General features: G+C 32.8%; 1 protein-coding gene across 6 annotated transcripts in view; it reads right to left on the reverse strand.

The window, feature by feature from the left end:
* The window catches only part of CACNA2D3 (calcium voltage-gated channel auxiliary subunit alpha2delta 3), a 390,026-nt gene that overhangs the window by 53,502 nt on the left and 315,884 nt on the right, over nucleotides 1-20,640 (reverse strand). The window lies entirely within an intron of this gene.

Below are 20,640 nucleotides of genomic sequence, written 5' to 3' on the forward strand. Positions count from 1 at the left end.
TTAACTAATCACTAATGATGTGAATATGATGAATATGGGTGGAGCTTGTGTGGGGTTTGTGTGTGTGGAGCTTGTGTGGGGTGGAGTTTTTGTGTGGAGCTTGTGAGGGGTTTGTGTGGGGTTTGTGTGGGGTGGGGTTTGTGTGGAGCTTGTGTGGGGTGGGGTTTATGTGGGTGGGTTTTGTGTGGGCGGAGTCAAAAAATTTCAATTTATCTTTGTCTTTTGTAATTCCTGTGAATAAAATGAACCTAAAATCTCTTCCCCTTCCAAATCATATATCTTATAAGTCCAAGGAACCGTATCTATTACATCAACAATTTTAAAATGTTCGTTCGTCCATCGTTTAGTAAAACCCTTTTCAAAATGAGATTTCCACCTATATATTCTTACGATATCACCAACTTTGAACTTAGGTTTTCTGACATTAATCTCTTTTTCATATTTTAATTTTGTAAATGTTTCTGATGGTTTCATATTTGTTGACGTGTGAATCGTGTCATTATACTTATCCACAATATCCTGAATAAAAGACGACCATTGTTGTGAACCGAGTTGTGTGAATTTTTTATATAATCTCTCTTTTAAGGTACGATTAAAACGTTCAACAACAACTGCCTTCCCTTCATTAAAGGTACTGTATAATGTAATACTGTTATTTTTTAGAAAATTCATAAATGTCTTGTTATAAAACTCTCTACCCTCATCAGTCCACAATTTTTTAGGTTTTCTCTTACTTTTATTAAATATCTGTTGAAAGGCTAACATAAGAGTATTACCTGTTTTGTTTTTTAATGGTACAACCCATGCGTATCTACTCCTCAAATCAATAACGGTTAAAGCATACTTGTACCCCTTATCATTATTGAGTTCAATCAAATCAGCAGACCAGATATAATCAACTTCCTTGGAATAAACTTTCCTTCTCTGAAACTTTGTGAATATTGGTTTATGTAATTCATCAGCTAATTGCTCTTCAGTCTTAATGACATCATTAGAGCCTATAAGTTTTTTGAATTTCCAAGTCCAAGTTTCAATTTAGCACTGATCATCTTCTTCACAATGAACCGATCAACTTTTTCTCTCAAGGTTGGATTTTGTATCAGAGACAAATTATACAACATTTCTCTATCGGCTTCATGCTTTTCTTCCAACGTTGTGGTATTCCCATAATCAATATCGTGTCTCATGCACACTTCATCAACTCTATTGATGGGTTCACTCCAGGATTTAGGATTGTCTGCCTCATCTAATCTTTTATCCAAGTTTGTGCCTGGACCACAGAAAGAATACCCTGGAAGATGTAATTCCCCTGGTATTCCAGTAGTTGTAAATTTACTTCCTGATAAAAACTTTTGTATATCCTCGTTTGTGTTTGGAGATAAATTGATTTTTTTTTGAACCACACACCAAACATATACCTTTTTGTATAACCCTGTTATTTTTACTTTTAATATATGAAATATTTTTAGTATTAGTTTTCTTTTTACATTTGAGACAATAACTCATTTATTTATGTGAAAAATTCCTGCAGAGTGCAAAAACCTTTTTAGTTTCCAACATGCACATTTGAATCTTAATTTTTAAAACATAAAGAATCCTTAGAAATGCCTTCACTCTCTCCTCCATTTATTTAAGAAAAAAATAAAAATGAAAAACTTGAATTAAAATGAATATCTTGTCGATGTCAATATTCTTGTCGAAAGTATTGCAAATAGACTTGTCAATTCTTTGTTTTCCTCCTCGGTGGGTTGAGTTATTTTCTGTAATACCACCAATCTTTTTTAATCTCACTGGTTTCCATATTTTGATATTTATTTTGTCTCGCTCTTTCCTCCCTCTCCTTCTCACTCTCCTCCCTCTCTCTTCTCTCTCTTCTCTTTTTCCTCCTTCTCTTTCTTCTCCCTCTCCTCCTTCTCTCTTCTCCTTTTTCTCCTCTTTCCTCTCTTCTTCAACTCCTTCCTCATCCCTTATTATCCTTGAATCGCTTACACCCCATAGAATATCATACATATATTCATCAGGATTTCTTGTTATTCCTGTATCCAAAATATTTTTTTTTACAACAGGAAACCAATAAAATTTCTTTTGAATTTCTAAAAGAGCCTTACCTTTTCTTAACTTTATAATTTTTTCATTATTTAACATTCTAATTAAATCTAAAGTTGTCGGTTTATCAACATCAGCATAATGCCAATCTTTTATTGAAAATACCTCATTCTTATGTTGTAGAACATATTTATTAAAATACCGAATACCCTTTTCTTGAAGGTATGCTTGGACACAGAAATGATAATTTTCTTGAAGCCTTCTTGCTGTCATTTATGTATTAGAAATATATGTTAGAATAATATTATGGCACGAAACACCTCCCCATCTTCCCATAGTTAAATCATTTTGTATTTCCTTACTTATTATATATAATCCTGTTTTTTCTGTTTTCATGACATAAACAAGGGCAAAACCATTATTATATTTACCCTTATTAAATTCTTTTATTTGTTGTTTACTAATCGTGGCCCCACAAAACTCATTCTCGATACCAAGTGGATAATATTCTTCCTTACGAGACTGATTTAATTGTTCTAGGTCTTCGAGGTTAATTTTAAATGACCAATTATACCCTAAATCATTCATATCATACCCCCCTTGTTCTATTCTCATAAAAACGATACGCCCTTCTTTATAAAAATTTATTTTAATTCGAACTGTGAATTCTGTATGACCTGGAGATAATATCAACACTTCTGTATCTTTGGAATACACGGCTGTTTTATTTAAAGATATATATTGTGATAAATCGCTTAATCTCACCAAGTCATTCGCGTCAGTCGGGCTTGGATAATTTTTTAATTTATAAGCATTTTTCATGTTAATATTTTTGGTTATATTATATTTATGTCGTTCAGCCTGTGCCTTTGTGTAATAATTTGATAAATCAATACCCAGTTCTTGAGATACACCAAAGAGAGAACCATCTTTACCAACATAAGTCATTTATATTAGATTAAAAATAATATCATAAAATTTTTTATTTTTGTTGAGTTGAAATAACACATATAGACATAATTGACCACAACACTTGGAATTTAATTCTTGGACTTGAAATGTTTGATAAACACCATTCTGTAAGAATTTTATGACTTCAACAGGTGGTGGAAGACCAAAACTATCAAAATAATATTTGTCTTGACTATTAAAAATACAAACCCAATGAGAACCGTTCCCATTATTATCTTCTAAGTTCATAATAATATTCTTTCTATGTTTAGGCACATTTCTTAATACATCTCATACACATAACCACATTATGAATTTTTAATTTCTTACAATATTTGACAAGTTGCAAATTTGATGTTGTATTCTTTCCAAATTCTTTAAACCACTCATCAATGCTCATTTATTTATTAGAAAGATATAATCCATTACCTCTTTTCGTTAATTTTACACCTGCTTGTGCTATAGAAGAAAGCATATCTCCAACTAACAATCTCGCTTTGTCAGGCAGACCTTCAAGTTTTTCAGCAAAATCTACAATTACACCACTTCCACTAATTTGTTTCTCCAACTCTTTGTTATGTCTTTCCAATTCTTTTTGAGCCTGGAGTTGAGCCTTCCTTTCGTTGGCAGTTTTCACCGCTGTTGAAATACCACCCGTCAATGCTCCAACCGCACTTAAACCAGCAAATAAAGGAATTAGAAATGGGAGAAATGAGTCGTCCACTCGTCTCTCTTATTGAATATTTTTTCAACATTGGTTTTGTCATTTTAATTTTAAGTGAGCCAGTGTCATTCAAGATTTTAACCTGTTCTCTTGTGAGCAAAACATCAATTCTTACTGCTCCTTTTCTCTGAATTGTATTAACGTTAATCGTACAAGGCTTTTGATTTTGAACACAAGATGATAGTTTATGAAGATTGATTTGATTAACATACACCCCAGTTGGTACTTTGCCACTCATTTATTTAACAAAAAATTATGTGAGACTAATCATCACACCATTATCTGTATTAATCTGCAATTCTGTTTTTTCCAAAAGCAAACAATATGTATCAACTTCTTCACTCTCTCCTCTTTCAATGTATAGGGAAGTATCCACTCGATTAGACTTTATAGTTTCCTTTTGAGCGCTCAGGTCAAACGCATAGATTGTATACAAACTTTTAAATGCTGTCATATCCAAAATAGGTTCTTTATTTCCATTACTTTCACACACCTTTTGGTAAGACTTGTATGCTTCAGCAAAATCATTTTTTCCCCAATTAATTTCCAATCTATCTCGTGGATAAAATGTTCCATCTAGAGAAACGCGAAGTTGTTTCACCTTAGCATTATCACTCAATGCATTATTCTTATCAGTCGCAGTATCACCATCTGGCTTTTTAAAAATGATCCACAGATATCGTGGCTTTCCTTCCAGAACACCCAAATTCCACGTGTAAGGAGTTTGGTTGAGTTTAACGTGTTGACATCTTCTTTTGAGGTATGATACACTGAGTGGTTTCTTTGAGTTAAGTCTTCGATTCAACATCTCTTCTGTTTTAAGATTAGGAGTATATTCACTGATATACCAACTCATCTCCTCAATTACAAATTTATTCTGTTCACCAAAAGCACTACCAACACCAAAAAGCAATCTATTTTCATTATCATTCCTTTGTAGTTGAAATCTAATTTTAAGACCATACAGAACTTTATCATGATCACAAAATCCAAATATACCTTTAAGAGGAACTGCCACAGTAAAACTATTTTCTGCTTTTGTATCATCATTATACATTCCTTTCCTTTGAGTATATCCAGGGTCTGTGTTTGTTCCCGTTGACATATCAGGAATAAAACCTTCGACAGACCCCTTTCCCATTCTATCACTGAATGTATAGAGTGTAAATTTCATCATTTCAGATACAGCAGAGACATAATCAACCGCTTCAACTTCTTGTGTTCCAATATACAAACGCACACTATCAAACATTTTCCAGAAGAAATCATTTACAAGTGTAGCGTTTGTTTTATTCCCAGCTTTAGTGAATTTAAATTTACACAACAAGAAACTTTCGGAGAGATTCAAATAGGTTTGTTGATTATTTATTTCAAAACTTTTTGTACCATTCGTATTCCAGTCTGTTCCAGTTATTGCATTTACTTTGAAGTAATCTTTTTTAGTGGAGTTTGAGATAATAATAGTATCATCCAAATCATAGATACTATCAATTGCTTCCATACTTGTATTTATTTAGGAAAAAAGATGTTAAAATTTTTGAAACCCTGATCCAAGTATTTGAATTATTTTCTGTCGTTCTTGAGGGGACAACTGAGTTTTGCCTTTCTTAATTTCTTTTATTGCTTGTAATTTATGAGATTCCTTCTGGGCATCTTTTATGCTCTTTACAGCACCTGCTACATTTCCCACAGCAGAAGCAGTTGAACCAATTAGATCTTTATGTTTTAGAATAGTTGAACCAATACCCATGAGAGTATCAATTATCCCATCTCCTCTAAATTGATGTCCAACACCCCTTTGTCTCTTAGGTTTATAGTATCCTCTACCAATATACATACCTTCACCCTTGTAGTATGGGGAAAGGAACATCCCATCCCCTGTAATTATTTTATATTTTCCCAACTCGTGTTTCCTCACAATAACCATCATATTTATTTATTGGAAAACTTCACGCAGGTGAATTCTGATGAATATAACTTCTCCATTAAAAGAAATCATACGATTATCTTGGTCGGTTATCCTAAAATTTACTCTGTGTATGGTTTTTCCTGACACAGGGAGATAAACCAAATTTTTGGGTTCCATATTGAATTTATAACCAATTGGGGTTGAGTATGCGCTGAATGAAAATATTGCATTTGTTTTTTTTCCATCATTATAAGCACCATCAATCAAATCACAGTGAATTAACACCGAATTTATTCGTGAGGATATTTGAATGACATTATCACTGTAAAACGTCCCATTAGTTTCAATCTTTTTTGAGGAGAAACCCAATAACTCTCTAAATGAATTATCAATTGTGAAATCAACCTTGTAGTTATTTTTAACTTTAATCGTTGATTTTGAAGTATGTTTTTGAATGTCTATAACAATATTTTTTTGGTTCATCACCCTGTTCTTTCATTAGACGAGCAATTTCGGAAGATTTTTATTAATTATTTTCATGTTCATCAACTGGTCTAAAATGGCTGATGCTTCATTAAAACAATTGTTATTTCCAGCCTTCTTACTACCTAACAACAATAACAGTCGATTAACTAATTGTGATGGGTCATTTGGAAGAAAACTAATACCTGAACCAAGGATACTTAAAGCCTGAATAATGTGTTTCTCCTTCTCATTTTTCCTACTTTTACTAGAAATACTAACCCTATAATTTAGAGTGTTCAGCAGATCAATATATACTCTATCATCATTATTTTTCATATCCAATGGTTTATCAATATACTTTGATTCATCCCTCACAGTTGAACCTTGTCTTCCATCTTTTGTGAGAAGAAACATTAATCTCGGAGTTAGTTTAACAGGGGGTTGAGCAGAACCCAAGAACCTTAATTCATCATTAAATATCAATACCTTTTCTTGAACAAGATGAAATATTGCTGGTTGTTCTGTTGGAATGAGTCCTGCTTTGGTTTTTGAATCCGCTGAATATTCATTGTTTTGAAGAGCATTCACAATATAATCAGGGGGTCGATTAATCTCTTCCAGTTGTTGAAATAAACCTTCATCATCATATACCTTTAATTCTCCTAAATGCTCTAATTCTTCCTCCGTCATTTGATCAAAATCTTTTAACATTTGAAGTTTTTTAGGAGTATATTCTACTGTGGGAACTGTGGAAACATCTTTCATTTTTTCTTGGGAAGTTTTCAAAAAGTGGTTTAAAAAATTTCTCTTGTTTTCTTTCAAATGCTTCTTCGCCCGTTAGTTTCTGTCTGCGTTTCTTCTTTATGTCTTCCTGCTGTTTTACAACTTTTGAAACCAACTCTTGATGTTCCTTAAATCTTCTTGCTCTTTCTTTTGCATCCATTTATTTATTGTAAAATATCATTTAATGAATTGTAAAGATCAACAGGGAAATTTTCCTTTTCTTCATCATTCAAGTAGATGTGTTCAAATAAATCCTTTTCTTTAAATATTTCATCAAATTCTTTGTTAACATTAATGCGAGTTCTAATTTCTTCTTCACTAATACTTGCATCTCTGCTTTTCATACGTTTGCGTTGAGTTTCTTCATCAACATCAAAACCGAATGATAAAATCTTCACTCCGCTCAGATGTTTAATAATTTGTCTCGTTCCTTCTGGATTAGTTTCTAATATCCCAAGACCACCAGATTTTAGTTTCCTTAACTCACTCTTGCAATGTGAATATTTTGTTGTACCAAGAGAAACCTCCTCAAATATTTGACCTTCATTCCTCAATCGCATATGTTCCTCCACTGAAATATAGTGATAATCTTCACCTTTTACTTCTCCAGGTCTTATTGCTCTAGTTGTTGTTGATACAATGCGTATCACGGGGTGTTTTTTAAGTAAATTTACAATATTCTCATTTGTACTGCACAAGAACCTTGATTTATGAAAGTTTTTTCCAGAAGCAGATTTACCCACAAGATTTATAATAATAGTTGTCATTTATATATGTAATTGTTTATAAAACAAAAAATATATCCCTTAATATCTCATCTTGTTTCACAACAATATATGTGAAATATATTTTTTCAGTCGTGTGCTTCATGTAATCCTCAAATTTCTTTTTACTACATAATGTAGAACAATTATCTCTCCAAAAATTATTGATATCTATTGAATTTAACTTGAATAAAATAAAAGTATTAGCATTGTTTCTGATGGAACGACGAGGAAGTTGAAAGTACGATTGACTAAGATAAATACAATTACAAGAAGAATGTCTCCCTCTTGTGTAGTAGCTGTCCATTACCGTTTGGTTTCTCTCATTAACACAATCATCAAAGATAACGAGGTTCTTTTTTGATTTATCCAAATCTTGGGGAGACGGTATATCATCCGTATTATCACTAAGAATACAAGTTATAGGATTTGATTTCTTTTTACATCTCTGTGTATCACAAAATAGTTGAATTATATCTTCAATGTTATAATCATTTAGGTTTTTTTGACGTTTAAATAAACCGATTTTCTCTTCTTTTTGAAGACCAGCATTAAAACCTTGTGAGAGTAGTTGATACTCTGGTTGAAAACTCGACTTTGTGAAAATTATTCAATTATCATAATCTAAAAAGTTGGGAGTGAGGAGCATCTTTAAAAGTAAGCAGGTTTTTCCACATCCACTTGAACCAACTATGAGACATCTTCATGAATTTGGGAGATTTTTATGGTTGTTAAATTTTATCTTATTTTCCCAAATGGGTAAAAAATCATTCATTTATATATTTGGAAAACAGGTTATTTAATTTATTATTGGCTTTTTTAGAAACTCTATATTTTATCCTAAGTTCAGGTTTAATTTCAAGATAATCCATTATTTTATTTATACAATATCTTGTGTTGATATTTCCCTGAAAATTACATCCATGAATAACACTGGTCAACAATTTTTTACTTTCTGAATGTTGTCTAGATTTCTACAAGTGAATTAGGGTATTCTGGCACTGCTGAATCAGGAAATGGCATCCATTTCTCTCCATCAGGTCAGATTTTTGTGCTAAGTTGATTTGAAAAAATCAGATCTTGTGACAAAATCAATTACATTTTTGTGGCATTATCAGCTGATTTTTGTCAACACATATCATCCTAAACATGTTTTTAAGAAAAAAAAATGTTTTGCCAACAACATTTATTGATTACATGATAGAAACATCGATTACTGTCATCTGAATGGTGGGCATTGATAAAGGTAAGTACAAGTAAATTGCATGTTGCGTCACCACTGTTCAAACTTCAGGGCTTGAACTTCCGTTTCTTTGAACTCCTGGAATGTTCAGCGGCAGGGAGGTCTCTCTTCAGATTCCAACAGTAGTCAGCCATCATGACTGCGTCCCAGCGACCCTGATACCTGGTCTCCATCTCCTTCATGTCCTGATGGAATCTCTCCCCCTGCTCGTCACTCATTGAACCCAGGTTCTCAGGAAACCGGTTCATATGTGAAAATAGGTAGTGCATCTTGATGCTCATGTTGCAGCCCAGGTTTCTGAAAGCAGTCAGCATGTTGTTGACAAGTTCTGCATAGTTTCTGGCCTTATTGTTGCCAAGAAAGTTCTTCACTACCAAAACAAATGTCTTCCACGCTTCCAGTTCCACTTCGTTCATTGAGTTTTTGAACTCTGGATCTCTGATGAGCTGACGGATCTGAGAACCATCAAAGATGCCAGCTTTCAACTTCTCCATGGTCAATCCTGGAAAAGCCTGGCACAAGTAAGTGAAGCAGTCACCATCTTTGTCCAGAGCCTTGGTGAACTGCTTGATTAAGCCGAGCTTGATGTGCAGCGGTGGGAAGAGTATTCTGTCTCTGTCCACCAGAGGGTCGTTGATGACGTTCCTTTCTTTGCATGGCACCAATTCCTCCCGCACAGGCCAGTCCTTCTTCGTGTAATGCTGAGCACGGTCCCTACTATCCCACATGCACAGAAAACATGGGTACTTGGTGAAGCCAGACTGTTGTCCCAACAAAAAGTTCACCATCTTCAGGTCAACACAAATAAACCACTTATGCTGATCATAACCAATTTTCTCCAGCACGTACTTCACCGCTTCATACTTCTCCTTCAGTGTAGTCGAGTGAGTGATGGGTACAGAGGCAAACTGGTTGCCGTTGTGTAGCAGAACACATTTCAGTGATCGCTTGCTGCTGTCAATGAACAGTCTCCAATCTTTGGGTTCGTACTGTGGCACTCCAAGCTTGAGCAGAAGCGCATGTCATAAATTGGCGCATGTAGGTATTGTACATTCTTCAGAGTTCGTTATTTCAAGAAATACAACTTTTTTGTATCACATTATAACAAAATCTGCCCCATTAACTTTAGTTTTGATCCACGAACTTTATGCTTTGCCTCACCAATTTTTGGAAGATTTTGAGGTTTTATGACTTCAAACTGATCCCTTTTCGACATAATCACCCAGAACTATCGTACCTGAATACTTCTTGTCATTAAAATAATTATTTCCAATCAAAACAATTATTTGACATGACATTTTACCCCCACCAACTTCTTCTAAAATGCTCCACACATGCGTACATGTGAACAAAAATGTAAAAAACGACATGTGGCCATATCTCAAAAACTTGACCTGATTGAACAAAACTAATGTGAGTTTTGGATTCAGCGCATCAGATTCGTCCTAAATCAGCTTAAAAAATGCAGACAACAAATTTGTTGTTGACCAGTGTAATATATAACAACAATCCTTTGAACATTTCTCTTATACGTTCAGTTTCTTCCCTTGTAAGGAAAGGTGTGTTATCACCCTCATACTTTACATTCATTTCTCTAATCAATCTTGTAAAGTAATTCATTTTTGGTGTAAATCTAAAAGAATTATTTTCCTTTTTATATTTTTTATTATCATTAATTAGAAGATAATCACAGAATATACATTGTTTATAGGCTTTTGACTCTGTGTTTAATCCCCGTCTTTCACACGCAGGACAATTCTCAAATTTGTCATATGGAGAATCAGGAAAGTCTAGCATATTTATAAAGTAAAACTTTACTTAAACTGAAATTCATCTATACTTTCAGTTGTATATTGACTCATATTTAATAATATTACCATCGATATCAATATACTTTTTTTCATTACCAGATTCAACGACAACATTTTTTATATTAAAGGTAATTTTAAAATGATCGTTAACTACTATTGAACGAAATGTCATTTCACCTGATATATTAACATCCTTTATTTCATCAGGATTTACATCTTTTGGGTTGTTGAAAAAAATACAAATTTCTCCTTGCATATTACAGATGGTCTTATCTTTTCTTTCTAAAGCTTCATCCATAAGGTTTTTGTTTTTTGATACTTTTTCTTGTTTGATTGCTTTTTCTAGTTTTGAATATATTACCAGAAGGAGAGGAGAAACTTTTGTTAGAGATACTTTAATTGATGTTCTACCAGGTATACTAAAAGCCCTTCCACTGAAGGAAATTGAAGAACTCATATTATTTACCATAATTGTTTTTATCCAATAGTTGTTATATTTATCTTTGTTCAATTTTACATCCTTGACATATTTCTCAGTATCTTTAACAAATGAAGAGATTGATTGAAACTTGTCCTTTGTGTCTTGAAACATTGTATTTATTAAGTGAAAAAGTTGGAGGATAAAATGGTTTTAAGCACAGATTCACCTGTAAAATAAATGAAATTTTCATCAAGAAAATTTTAGTTTAAGCAAAGATTTATTATATAAATATGGTGAATACAACATACTGCGATGTTTGTAATCACAAATATAAACATTATAGAAAACACCTCCGAACCAACAAACACACATTTAATCTATTTCATAAAATATCTCCTCTTGAGTTGGAAAGAAAACATTGTGATATCTGTTCAAAGGATGTTTTGAAGAGAAGTTATAATTAACATCTTCAATCACAAAAACACAAGAAAAATGAGTTTAAAGTAAAGGGAGACTATTATATTGAAAACACTGATGGGGCATTTAAAGGGCATATAAAAATAAGGATTTTTCAATTTGGAGAACCTGGACCATCATCAATAGCTGAATCAATTGAAATAGTGAAACCTGATGTTGAAAAAGTTATTAAAAAGACATTAAAAGAAATGAAAACTTTAAAGTTTTATATGGGAGTGAAAATGAATATGAAAAGACAAGATGAAGAACAAACTCCTTATATGAGAACAGATCTTCATTTTATAACATCATTTCAAGATTTTTTGAATAGTGGGGTTGATGAAGAACTATCAAAACAAGAGTAGGATGTTGATAATACAGTGGTAGGAAGTGGATTCAATATTTAAAAAATCATCTTTTTAGATATACACATTCTAAAATCAAACCCTCTTAAAGCTTCTTCTTATATTGAATTACCAAAAGAAATAAAACTAAAGAAGGCAGTTGTTAATATTAAGAACAATGATAATAAATGTTTTCTCTGGTCTGTTCTTGCTCACTTTCATCCACCAAAATGTAATTCAGAAAGAGTGAAACAATATATGAAATATGAGAATACCTTGGACATGAAAGATTTTAAATTCCCAATGCCACTAACAGATATTCCTAAATTTGAGAAAAAGAATAATCTTTATATTAATGTATATGGATTAACGGATACAAACAAAGTTCAAATATTAAAAATTTAAAACAACTATAAAAATGAAGAAACACACATTGATCTTTTATATTTTAGTGTTGGAAATAATTCACATTACACATACATCAATAATTTATCAAGATTAATCTCTTCTCAAGTATTCAGAACAGCAAACAAAATATATCCTTGTAAGCGATGTCTTAATTCATTTCATACAAAAGAACGATTGGAACAACATTCAAAATATTGTAGTAATCATAAATCAGCTGTAATTACAATGCCTAAACCTGGTGAAAAGATTTCTTTTGAAGATTATAATAAATCTATCATGCACCCATTTGTGATATACGCTGATTTTGAATGTATCCTTAAAAAGATAAATACTGCTTCTCCTAATCCAAAAGAATCATATACAAATAAATATCAAAAACATATTCCTTGTGGTTTCTGTTATTATATCAAATCATCTGTTGGAGAAAAGTATAACAAACTTGAACATTATAGTGGAAAAAAAGCTTCACAAGAGTTTGTAAAACGATTAGAAAAGGATTGTATAAGACTCACTAAATTAATGAAAGAAACAAATGAACCGATGAAATTTACCAAAGAAGAAAAATTAGAATTTAGAAAGAACAATATCTGTCATATTTGTGAGGGGGAAATTAAGGAGTCTAAAGTTAGGGATCGTTGTCATCTTACTGGTAAATATAGAGGTCCCGCTCATTCCTGTTGTAATCTTAATTATAAATTACCTTCTTTTATTCCAGTCTTTCTTCACAACAGCGCCAACGATGATACACATATATTTATAAATGAACTTTCAAAAACACCAGGGAATATTTCTGCCATAACAAACACAAGTCAAAAGTATATTTCATTTACAAAAATGATATTCACAAAACCTTTAACTCGTATTAGGTTTCTAGATTCTTACAAGTTTATGGGAACACCACTAGCCTACCTCGCATCAAATCTAAGCTCCACGGACTCTTTTCCAAATCTTAATTCATTCCTTCCAAAAGAGGAAATTCTCACTAAAGAGGAAATTCAGATTAAAGAGAGAATTCAAAGTAAAGAGGAAACTCTAATTAATGAGGAAATTAATGAAGAAATTCTAACTGAAGATGAAATTCTAATTATAAAGAAAATTCGAACAATGAATGAAATTCTAACTAAAGAGGAAATTCTGATTAAAGATGAAATTCTGATTAAAGAAGGAATTCTCACGAGAGAGGAAATTCAAACAAGGAATGAAATTCAAAGTAAAGCGAAAATTCTTACAAGTAAGGGAATTTATCCTTATGATTATATGGATTCATTTATGAGATTTAAAGCAACACAACTTCCTTCAAAAGAAAGTTTCTATAATAACCTTTATGAAGAAGAGATAAGTGATAAGGAATATAAACATGCACAAGAAATATGGAAAATATTTAAGATAAAGAACCTTGGAGAATACATGATTTATATCTAAAAACAGATGTTTTATTGTTAGCTGATGTGTTTGAAGCTTTTAGATCACTCTGTCATAATAAAAATTGTAATGGATTACATCCTACCCACTATTTCACAGCTCCTGGTTTAGCTTGGAGTGCAATGTTGAAAATGACAAAACAAGATATAGATTTAATCAGTGATGTTGATATGCTTTTGATGATTGAGAAGTCCAAGAGAGGTGGAATATCACAAGTATGTTCAAAAAGATATGCTAAAGCAAATAATAAATATCTTCCAAATTATGATAGTGAAAAAGATAGTAATTATTTGATGTATTTTGATGCTAATAATTTGTATGGATGGGCAATGTCTCAATCTCTGCCTTATGGTAAATTAGAGTGGGTGGAAGAAAAGGATTATGAAAAGGCTTTGATGAATATTGTTATTTCTTCTCAAGAGGAATTGAATGATGAAGAAGAAGGTTATTATTTTGAAGTTGATTTGAGGTACCCGAGTGATCTTCATAATAAGCATAAAGACCTTCCTTTTGCATGTGAGAAAGAAACCCCAAAGAAAGAATGGTTCAGTGATTATCATAAAAGTTTTAATATTAAAGGCAAATCAACAGAAAAGTTAACAACATTCTATGATAAAGAGGGATATGTTTTGCATCAGAGAAGCTTAAAACAGTTTTTGAGAGAAGGATTGAGAGTAGCTAAAATTCATAGAGTTTTAAAATTTAAGCAAAGTCCTTGGGTGAAAAAGTATATTCAATTCAATACAGATATGAGAGCAAATACAAAAGTAAAATTTGAAGGGGACTTTTATAAATTAATGAATAATGCTGTATTTGTCAAGACTTTGGAAAATGTTAGAAACAGGCAAAACATTACATTCGCAACATCTTGGAAAGAAGCTTCGAGATTGATAAATAAACCAAGTTTTGAGAGAGAAGAGGTTTTTTCAGAGAACTTTTCTGCAATTCATATGAAAAAGGAAAGTATTGTAATGGATAAACCAATTTATATTGGAACAGCAGTTCTTGATTTATCAAAGATATTGATGTATGATTATTTGTATAATGACTTAAAGAAAGAGTATGGTGAAAATGTTTCATTGTTGTATATGGACACTGATAGTTTTATCCTAGATATAAAAACTGATGATGTTTATAAAGATATGAAGAAAAATATTGGAGTATATGATACAACTAATTTCAGCAAGAAGAGTGAGTTATTTTCCAAAAAGAATGAAAAGGTTATTGGTAAGTTTAAGGATGAGTTGGGTGGAAAAGTAATGAGTGAGTTTATTGGATTGAGAGCAAAGGCATATGCATATAAGTATGGTGATCAGATTGATAAGAGGTTAAAGGGAATAAAGAAATATGTAATAAAGAAATCAATAACTTTTAGAAATTATTATAATTGTTTGATGAATTAGAAAGAAGAATATAGGAAAATGAATACAATAAGAAGTTATAATCATAACATGTATAGTGAAGAAGTAAATAAAAAGGCATTAGGAGCCTTTGATGATAAGAGATTTATTTTAGATAATGGAATAGATTGTGTTCCATATGGATATTGTATGATAGAGTGAATAGAATAGATTGTGTTTTAACGATGGGAAGATGGGTTAGGGTTTTTTAAGGGCTACCACCGCGTTTTTTTGCAATATATAAATGGTCAAACCAAGTACTAATCAAACTAAAGAGTGGAGAAAGTCTCAGTCTTGGTATATAAATGGAAAACATAATGAATGTGAAAAATATCAAATAAGTCTTATTGAAAAAATAACTAAAACAAAGGTAAATAAAACAAATAAGCGAATCAATTTAAAAAGTAGTAAGTTAGAGGATGTAAAGAAAAAAATGAATATCCTTGAATGGACTGAAAACTTTGATAGTTATCAATTGAACAATGAAAAAACAATTTACTATAATCTCAAAATGATATGTGGCTCAGGAGGTGGTCAAACAAGAGCATTAAGAGAAGTTTATCATTTCGTAATGGCACAAAAGGGGTATCTTAAAAAATATAAAGATTCAAATGTTTTGTTTTTCAATATTTTAGATGGGGATTATTGTGCAAAGAAAATTAAACTATTGAAGGAATTTGAGAATGAACAAATCTTTATAGGTTCAATGAGTGAGCTAAACAATATGCATCGGTTATTTGATAAAGAGTGTCCCGAGGCTTAGACATTTTAGATATTTCTTTCGAATCACCTTTAACAAATCACATGACCACTTTAATACTTGAACAAATCTTTATCTTATTGCATGGATTATTTGAAAAAAAAAGTGTCCCCAGGTTAAAAGGGGAGACAAATAAATATACCTTGGGATAAAAAGGGGGTTTATTTTTAGGGAAAAAAATATGAATCGCTGAAAATCCCCCATTCATTTACATGGGGAAAAGTGAGCCAGAACCAGTATATTCACCCTACTCCTGTGAATGGTGAGCACTTTCCTTGCGTAAGTCTTCTTGGGTTGCTTTATGCAGCTACTTTGGCTGGTGGAGCATGGGAGGGGTCGATCATTTAAATAATCCTTGCCACCTAGGTGTAGTCGATCAGGTGAGAGCTGATTGGCTATTCCCTACATTCACAGGTGAGAGATGTGGGTGGGTCTTTCTAAAGTATATATATATATATATATATATATATATATATATATATATATATATATATATATATATATATACATATATATATATATATACATACATATATATATATATATATATATATATATATATATATATATATATATATATATATATATATATATATACACATACACATACATATTTATATTTGTCTTTCTTGACTTCACGTTGTGGAAATCAAGGCATATAGGATCATTGGTATCTCCGGCAACGAGGCTGAGTTTTTGAGTCTTTCACTATCTCACCGCAGGCAGTTCGGTGGTTTCTCTATCTTCTACCATCTCCTCTCTGGCCTCGCCCCACGCCCCCTGCTCTCGCTGTGATCTCCCACCCCCCCCCACCATATTTCTGCAGGGCGCCCATGGTCTGCCAGCTACCTCCTTCTGGTAAGACTACCAAAATCAAGAATCAATGCTCACCTTCATGGTTTCATTCTTCTTTTTTCCTGCATTTGGAACAAACTCCCACACTCTCTTCAATCCCACTCTTCCCTCCAGGTCTTCAAAACAGCTGTTCAACACCACCTCTTATGTTCCCCCATCCAAAACCATTATCTTTTCTACCCCCTATAATGCACCCCAAACCAACCTCATTCAAATTGCCCACTTTCCTTCCTGAAAGTCCCTGTCATGTCCATCTTGTTTACCCTGTGTACCCCCCCCCCATCTCTCTCCGTTCCACAGATCTCCTCATGTCTCTGTTCCCCACTGTTTTATCCTTCCCTCTCCTGCCCCTCTTGTCTCCTGCTCCCCTAGTTGTACGTTCTGTGTGTTGGCTCTTATACGAGACTAGACATTGTATGTTAAAAAGTAAATAAATAATCGCAGTCAGAAGCTGAATTGTGAATGATGTACAACATAAAATGAAAATCAAGGTAATGAAAGAAAATAAATATATTGTCGTGACTCTAATAACATCTACAAACTAGAGGGGGAGCACTCGGTAGAGTGCAAAACCTCCGCTGCCAATACTGCTAGATCACTCCAGTGAACCTGATATCCTATTCATTCAATTTGACGTCAACAGTTCTCACAGAGTTATAGTTTGCAACTTTCCCTTTTACTTTTAACTTTTACATACTCAATTCATTCGTCATAACTAGATTCCGTGAGACAGAAATTGATTTTACGTGGGCATATCCACCTGAAGTTCCAAAATCAGCCGCAATTATAATTTTGGCATGTTTTTGTTGGAAATCACTTATAACATGTAGAAATGTAAAAAAAAAAATCGAAATTTTGTTGAAAAAAAAGTTGCAAAATTTTTTTTTCTCAATTTTTTTTTTTGGGGGGGGGGGTGGAAATCACTTAAAACATGGAGAAATGCAAAAAAAAAATCAAATATTTTTTAAAAACGGCCGCCATAGCGACCATATTGGATTTTGGACCAAGTCCAAAATCTAATGGCATGATCCTTGGACCATACCTAAATCCCCCCACCAAGTTTCGTCAGAATCCGTCGAGGAGTTTTTCCGTAATACTGTTCACAAACAAACAAACAAACCAATAAACAAACAGAAAGGGGTGAAAACAGTAACCTCCGATCTTCGATGGCGGAGGTTAACAAATAAAATTAATTAAAAAGTACTACTAATTTTAAGAAAGTGTAAGTGCATATCCAGGCATGTGTAACATGAAGAAAAAAAATAAAGATAATTATGGACTTAATAAAAGTACATGGGACATAAAATGAAAAAAATAAAAGTACGTAACCCTTAAATTGATGACATCATTATGACAATATTTCAAAAATACTATTTAACCATTATATAAATATACATATACATATGTGCATGGCTCACAAAGTGGGTACACATACTGTTACACAAAGGGCAAAAAAAAAGTTGAGGGAAACATGAAATGCAACCCATTATGTTAATCTGCATGTATTCAAATAGCTAAATCTAAATTTTTAGACCTGCAGCACATCCGGTTTTAAAGTTACCAATGAATATATACAACACTGTAAATACACGTTCGAATTTCGAGCTTGGCGTCAGCGTTATGTACGGAATCAGATGAAAAAAAACAACGTAAATATTATATTTTGGAATAAGAAACAGATAATTTTTACTCTGTCTTTTCAAACAGGCTCAATATGTGACAGGAAAAAGAAAAAAACAACACATTTTGAAAGAGTCAGATGTTAGAAATTACGAAGAAAACAGACGAGTTCAGTAGCAAAGAAAGCCACACTTGAAAGCGAAAAATAACGTTAAAATCGAATCTATTTCTTTCAAACTTTTGAAAATAATCACTTTAAACATGAAAAGAAAAACATAATTCTTACCTCTCGGATCCTCACGAAGCACCAAAAAAATTCTAGCGTTGGGTTAAAATGAAGAATTAATTATCAGACAAATGCGAGTCACCTCGTTCGGCTCGGCATCCTCACGCTGGATTCATACATTACGGCTCTCGCAAAGACAAGGACACGAAGACAAACGCTGCGCTTGACGGCGAATGGAAATGTGGTGACACGCTTGCAAGTGCCTATTATATCCATCAATCGGGGAAGTTTGCAAGACGGCAAGATGTTCTAATGCTAGCATTATTTGCGTCCAACGAGAGATGATGATTCATACATAACGGGACTGACTCGAAAATCAAGATGGGATTACTTGCAATCCGAATTTTATTTTTCTGATCACAATTTTGATCGATATTTTCTGCCGTTAGACTCTGTCATATTTCCAATAAATTAAGAGAGATTTGGAATAAAAATCATCGGAAACATTATCAACATTGGACTCCTTTTTTTCTCGATGCAGTGGACACAAAGCGTTATGTACGAATCCATTATTTCATCAGATAGCGTAGATGCCAGAAAACCCGAATAGGGAGACAGAACATCATCAAAACATAAAAAAGACACCAAAGTTCACATTCTGAGTCACCACACTCAAAATAACTGTCACATAAGAAACGCACAGTAAAATAAAAAATTTACCAATCAAACTGTAACATTTCTAAGGTTAAAATACCCATATTCTGTTGCTTTAATTCATCTTTAATAAAACAGGGAAATGGAGAGTATGATATTGCCGGTTTCTACAGGTTCCCCAAGATGTCCACTTTCATTTCTGACCATTAATGGTTTGTCTAAGTACCTCATAATAGTTTTATGTCGTGTTTCCCACAAACATACCACAGCATAACCACTTTGTGAGCCATGCACATATATATATATATATATATATATATATATATATATATATATATATATATATATATATATATATATATATATATATATATACACACATATACATATACATATACACACACACACACACACACACACACACACACACACACACACACACACACACACACACACATACACACACACACACACACACACACACACACATTGTGAAAATTGCTTAAATAATAAGTATGAGGATACAATTTTTGCAAAAACGTAAAACTTAATAATGGATAAACGTGGATCTGTTATTTCAGTTTCCATGCTGTTTCTGAAGCATACATGATTGGATACACAAATTAAAATAATGGCATTCTTACTAAAAATAAATCGAATACATATAATATTGTGAGTTATTACACCTAATCTGTGATTAACAGATACTTTATTATTGAAAAGGAAGTGGAGAGATTGATCTTACTCAGAAGATATTTATATTATTCAAAAGTCTCACTATATGTACTCTAACTGTAACATTCAGTCCTGCACTTAATTTCAATTAATTTGTTGATGTAGCATAATTGTCTCAGTGGCAATTGTTTGTCTGGTAGCCAATCTGGAAATCTACTACATAAAGAAGATGCAAAGCTACTACAGAGTTGTTCATGACGTCCGTACATTGAATTCAGCCAGCAAATACTCAAGACATTGTAATATGAATCACAATTGTGAGCAAAAGAAATCCTCAATGCTCGTTTTTGTATCAATTCAATCAATGCATGCTGTTGTGTGAGTGACGAATGCCATTCAGGACAGCAATATTATAACATAGGTCTGATGTAAGAAATGGATACAGTGATGAGATCTTCTGGCGGGATAACGAACTTCTTCAAAGATTGAAGCATGTACAACTTTCTCGACACCTTTAAAGTGATAAGGTTTACATGATCTGCCTACTTGAGATCATTGCTGACAACTCCCTAACAGTTTGACCTGGTGACTTTCCTCCCATCTGACGTTGTTGAGTAGGATCTGCAGAGGTGGCAGTTGGCGGCGAATGAATGACTCCCACGTGACCTGGCATTTAGCTGGGTTGAGTTGCATCTTAGATTTT

Source organism: Eptatretus burgeri, chromosome 10, assembly GCF_056783735.1.
Source record: "Eptatretus burgeri isolate ZD-2024b chromosome 10, Ebu_testis_v1, whole genome shotgun sequence".
In the NCBI taxonomy this organism is placed as follows: domain Eukaryota; kingdom Metazoa; phylum Chordata; class Myxini; order Myxiniformes; family Myxinidae; genus Eptatretus; species Eptatretus burgeri.